This window comes from Sinocyclocheilus grahami, unplaced genomic scaffold, assembly GCF_001515645.1.
Source record: "Sinocyclocheilus grahami isolate Dianchi unplaced genomic scaffold, SAMN03320097.WGS_v1.1 scaffold225.1, whole genome shotgun sequence".
Lineage (NCBI taxonomy): Eukaryota > Metazoa > Chordata > Actinopteri > Cypriniformes > Cyprinidae > Sinocyclocheilus > Sinocyclocheilus grahami.
This window is the reverse complement of record NW_015505404.1, coordinates 438007-444055: the sequence shown is the minus strand read 5'-3', so window position 1 is coordinate 444055 and position 6049 is coordinate 438007. Positions and strand designations below refer to the sequence as shown.

The following is a 6049-nucleotide window of genomic DNA, read 5'->3' as shown; positions in this document are numbered from 1 at the left end:
CCAGCAGTGTTGCTGCAGCAACAGCTGACCAAGGCCTTTGAGACCAGTTGCATCTCCTCTTTTAGCTACAACACGTCACACATGCTCATGACAGTCCAAATCTTTCATTTTAAACTGTTACTTTTATGCTTGTTGCGTTTAAAGGCACAGAAGTATCTTGAAGTCATTGAGGTAGGCTCTTTTGACTTACACCACTAAGAACAATCATCCATCCAAGCATTGGGGTAGCGACTGTTGCACAAAGAAGCAATAGCACTTGTTTTATTGAGGTAAACCATTCTAGTGACACAGTAAAAGAAGTTTGCATAATATTAACATGGTAGTGGTTTAAACTTTGCCCTAAGACGTTCGGAAAAATGTCCTTGTTAAGCATTTCTTCCTAGAATCGTCTCAGTTTCTCATACTCTACAACGTTTCTTTATATAGTCTGGTGTTATAATTGCCATGCAGCCACTCTAGCCTATAATTTAACCTGTAGCTGCATTCCTCATCAGGAACCTATCCACTATACGATCTATTTATATAAACATGCTATAACATTTATTTTTATTTGGTGATAGTAAATTACTCCATTGACTAATTTTCAATTCTCTTTATTGCAATGATTCTTGACTATGTACCCCCACAATCCCATCAATAAATCGACACCAAAACGAAATTCTGTTCCTTTTAAATCATATTATAGTGGATATCATTTAGCATTATACAACATATAATTAAAATACCAATTATTGCTAAATTCAATAAAAACATTCAATACTGTGGTTGAACAAGAGACTTTCCAAATGTCTTTTCATCTATGCAAATATACTATATATAACTCTTTAGTCATATCTATCTATCTGGAACAGATACTTTTAATATATGTACCTTTATGGCATATGGTTCAACACACTTAAGCATGATGAGTGTTTTTAGCATATAGCATGTTTTGAGAGGAAACAACAGAAAGCAGGACACTGATGCCAGTTTTACCCTTGTGATGATGTTCTTGGGAGGGTGAGGGGTGTAATTTCACATCTTTGGGTTTCACTGAAAGAGGCCAGGAAAAGCTCAAATCTTTGTCCCTCCCCTACTCCCTTCCCCCTCTCTCCGATTTGGAACGAGGATCTTGCGTGAAGTGTATTTATAAGTACAAGTGCGGGTGTACTGTTGACCAGACTGTAAAGGAGATTTCACATATCCCCTGCTTCATCACATTCTTATTCCCCTCATGAAATAAGGTGCCTCGATACTCCCTCCACGCTGGCCGGGTGTGAAGTGGACACGCCGGGGATGGACGTCTTTTCATTTGCATGTGTTTTGTCCACACCCCTTACGAGATAACGACAGGACCAAGCCTACAGCCTTGCCTTCAGAGGGAGAAAGTGACACGGCTCGCCGTGTGTGTGCAGTGAATTGAGGATACTCAGTGCATGAGCATTTATCGAGGATATATTTTGTATGTCTTGCGCGAGAAACTTACTCGTGCCATCCATTACGTTGAAAGTATCAGCGCGCGGATTGAAAGACTCGGATTTGGATTTAAACATCGATGATACCAACCCTGACAAACATGTATGTAGTTTCAGTGTTCATTAATTTATTTTAACGACGTTATTGTGATGTATGTACTGAGTAAATTCGGTGCTTATTTAAGCGTCACATTTAAAACATCTCTAACGGAAATATACAATAGGTGGTAAAGTATAATGACAACACAAAACAGTCTATGCCAATGTATTTTGAGCTACCTGGTAAAAGCGAGTGCATTTGCCTTGTAAACTGTGAATATTTGTAGTTTTCAGTTATTTTGCAAATGAATGTGCAGGCAGTGTGATAGACTTTCTCAAAACATGGCATGGAGGAGACTGAGAGTGAGCTCAGATGACAAAGAAAGCTTTGTTTGGCATGTGTGTGTAAAAGATGCAACCTCGGATATTAATAGTCAGGAATTACATAGCGGAAAGACACCGTCAGGAAACTTTGTGTTATTGCTTCGAAGCCTCTCTTTTCTCTCTACACGTACTTGCTCATAGCCTCTCAGTTGCTTTAGAGAAGAGAATATCCCATGAAGCTAATCCTGCACGACCTAATCCCTCTGATCCCCCCCCCCCCATGCATGCTAGGGAATGCTGGCTCTAATAACCTATTTTTTGTTTCTTTGGAGTATATGTTTCTTTTTTCTAGATTGCTAGGTTGATTGATGCAAGTAAACAACTTTGGGCTATGCGAACTGCCACATTTAGTAGTTTGTTGTGGAATGGGAGAGGAGCACCATGATGTATGCTGTCAGTCCTTCACATGAGATTAGGACATACAAGCCCACTAGGATCATTTTAGAAAACAGTGGTACCTTTTTGTCTTCAAGACTTCAAGCTTAATGTGCATGGACATAATTAAATGTTGATGTAGGTTACAGTATTCCTTCTCATACTTATGCTTCATTAAATTTAATTAGGTTGAATTTATATATAATATTAATGATATGAATATAAATATTGACATGTAAATATTTTCAAAATATATACTGTATGTGTGTGTATTTATATACACATAATAAATATACACAGTACACACACATATTATGTAAGCAAAAACGTTTATTTTGGATGCGACTAATCATTTGACAGCTTTAAAAATGATCAATTGTAGTGTTTTATTTAGAAGTTATTGTCGATAGTAGGGCTGCACGATAAATCGCATGCGATATTTAATGCGCATCTTGTCAGTAAAGCCATTCTGTAATCAGCGGTAAATCTCCATCACGTGTGGGCTTTCACATGGAGCAGCATTAACTACACAGAGCCGTTGTTCACTGACAAGCTGCGCAAAACCACAATCATATTTTGCGCATGTTTTGCGCAGCTTGTCGGTGATGGAGATTTACCGCTGATTAAAGAACCGGCTTTACTGACAAGATACGCGTTAAATATCGCATGCGATTTATCGTGCAGCCCTAGTCGATAGCATGAAAATAAATATCAGTGTATCGGTATTGGGCAAAATCTGAATCTGTGAATCCATAATCAGCGGCCCACTTTAAAGTTTAGGTCCCTAAATGGACCCTGTTCTACAGAGCTATTGCCTGTCCTACAACTTTATCGACTATCCTCTCCACATGACACAGAAAGCAGGAAAGCCAAAATGTCCTCATTCCTTTGACGTGGCTATGTCTTGACTTCCAGTTCTTTGTGTGCTGTGCTATTTATGAACTTGCACGTGAGATTTGCTGCAAATCTTGTGACTCTACTAACCATGAGGCTGTGTTGCTGTACCCGCAGCCGTACTTTCTGTGAAGAGTGTGGGAACACTTCTTTTGGAAAACTCAGAGCCTTGTGGGCAGCACCACGGGCCACACAATCTGTCCTTTGTGCAGACCTGGACCGACATGAAGGGACCTAATTTAGCTAATGATTTGATCAAGCAATGCGATGAAAGTGATAAAGTAAAAGTGTGTGCTGCTGGTCATACTGTCTTAGTTGACAACTTCATGTTTTTTTGCAATCTGTAAATCGTTGTGAATGTGACATTAAGCTAGAGAGGTTTGGTGGATATTTTCTATTTAAAATTGGCTTTATTTGATTAGATGGGGCATTTTCCCTTTGCTTTCATTATCTTCTTTTTTTTAGTTACATCATATTTGCTTATCCAAACAGTGTGCCAGATGTGTACTGTAGTTCCTAGTCTTGTTTAAGTAACATATTTACATTCAACAGTTCTCTCTTTACTAAGTCAGAAAGGCAATGAACATGCAGTTTTTCCCTTCTACTTTCTCTCTATAAACTCTCTCCCGATTATTTTCTTTTTCATTCTGTTTCCTCACAAAGACATGCACGTCCTCCCCCCAGAGGAAAGACTGTCTGTCCTGACTGACCATTCTGAAAATAGGCACGCCTACCCTTGAGGAAGGACTGGGCTGACTGTTTACTGGCCTAAAAAAAACGTCTACAGTAACTTTCATGCTTTTGGCTTGAAATGAAATCTGTGTTACCTGACTTACTCTTAGAGTGCAGAATGCCTAGCGATTTGGCAGCACACAATTGGGTATTTATTCCCAATTTTGTATTGTGGGATTCTGTTTCTTAGAAATGGATGTAGGTTAGCTGCCAGCATCTATTTATCCTTTTATCTTCTACAATGCTTTCCCTTCCTTTTCGGGAAAGCAGATAGTGCATTCATTTTTCTTCCTGTCGGTCAGACAACCACTAGTTTCAGAGGAAGCCAGCACGTCGTGAAATGAGTGTCTGGATCTGTGTGGGAGGTTACCAATGATTCCTCCAGTCTTTTGCACCTGGAAGTGTGCTCTTTATCGGTATTGTGAAGGTTGGATGATTCTCTTGCAAAGCACAAACTTTTTCCGTTGTTTCAGCTTCACTGGCAGTGGTTAGTTTGTGACTTTAAGCACATAAATGTATCATTCTGTGTTATACCTTCACAGAGATTCCACTGTAAAAAAGATTTTACTTCAGAAAAGTTGTAAATAAAACAAAATATTTGGAGTATGTTTTAAAATAAAGTTCCAGTCTTTCTACTTCGAAAATTCATGTTTAATTCAATATGTTACTTGGCATCCCTTTGTAATTATTTGTGAAATTTCCTAGCAGTTTCTGAGTGAAAATAGTTTCACTACCATTTTAGTTTTCAATGTAATAATGCACACGTTCTCCTTGTTTAGACACACATCACATGCACACAGGGCCTCCTACTGTAGTTTGTGTGGCATGTTATTAGCGATGGTTAATTTGTTTGATTGCAGTGTGTGCCTCCACAATGGGTGGTGTTCATTTTTAAACTCCACTTTTTCTCAGACTCGCCTCTGCTCAGAGCAGCTACCTGGACCACTGGATGTTTCACAAAATATGTTGTTGAAAAAACAACATTTAGGGACCAAATTATAATTTTTTTAATATAGTTGACAATTTACAGAATCACTCAATAAAGGTTGTTCAGAAATGCTTAGTTAATAGTTTCTTACTTTATCTTCTAACAACTGCTGTGTGCTTTAAAGATTATGACGTTTTAAGCAAACCAGTAGTCTTAACAAAAGCAACCTTCAGCAAAAATACATTTACTGAAGAAACCATTCCATTTTAGTTTGCTTTTACAAGACTTTCAGCTCTTTTATCACCACTTGCATCGCAAGTGCATTTCTGTACCAGGTGAGGCACCGAGCAAGTTTTCTATGTCAGAAAAGCCATATATATGGTGCTGGTATTTGATGTAAATGTTAAAATGCATTATATAATAGTATTATGCAAGGAACCACACGAAAATAAGTCTTTATTAATCAATAATCTGACCCATAATCATAATTTGTGGGGGAAAAAAAAATCTAAATTGTTGGTGTTTTACTGACACTAGCGTTCCTTTTTGCTGGAAACTGAACTGTGTGTATAGGTACGTTTTTGGAGTTGCAAAAATGTAGGCAGAGCATTGTTTTTCCTATAAGCCTATATTGTAAATATCAGTCTGTCATATACAGATGCATCTCAATAAATTAGAATTAGTTCATTTATTTCAGTAATTCAACTCAAATTGTGAAAGTCGTGTATTAAATAATTTCAGTGCACACAGACTGAAGTAGTTTAAGTCTTTGGTTCTTTTAATTGTGATGATTTTGGCTCACATTTAACAAAAACCCACCAATTCACAATCTCAACAAATTAGAATACTTCATAAGACCAATTAAAAAATTTTTTTAGTGAATTGTTGGCCTTCTGGAAAGTATGTTCATTTACTGTACATGTACTCAATACTTGGTAGGGGCTCCTTTTGCTTTAATTACTGCATAGATTCTCTATGGGGTTCAGGTTTGGTGAGTTTGCTGGCCGGTCAAGCACATCAACACCATGGTCATTTAACCAACTTTTGGTGCTTTTGGCAGTGTAGGCAGGTGCCGAATCCTGCTGGAAAATGAAATCAGCATCTTCAAAAAGCTGGCCAGCAGAAGGAAGCATGAAGTGCTCCAGAATTTCTTGGTAAACGGGTGCAGTGACATTGGTTTTCAAAAAACACAATGGACCAACACCAGCAGATGACATTGCACCCCAAATCATCACAGACTGTG

At 38.1% G+C, this 6049-nt stretch overlaps 1 protein-coding gene across 1 annotated transcript in view; it reads left to right on the top strand.

The window, feature by feature from the left end:
- The first annotated feature begins 986 nt into the window (after positions 1–986).
- The window catches only part of ripor1 (RHO family interacting cell polarization regulator 1), a 74769-nt gene continuing 69706 nt past the window's right edge, over positions 987–6049 (top strand). Inside the window, exon 1 of the mRNA XM_016287777.1 lies at positions 987–1557. The gene's annotated coding sequence lies outside the window, so the exon portion shown is untranslated. The remainder of the gene's footprint in view (positions 1558–6049) is intronic.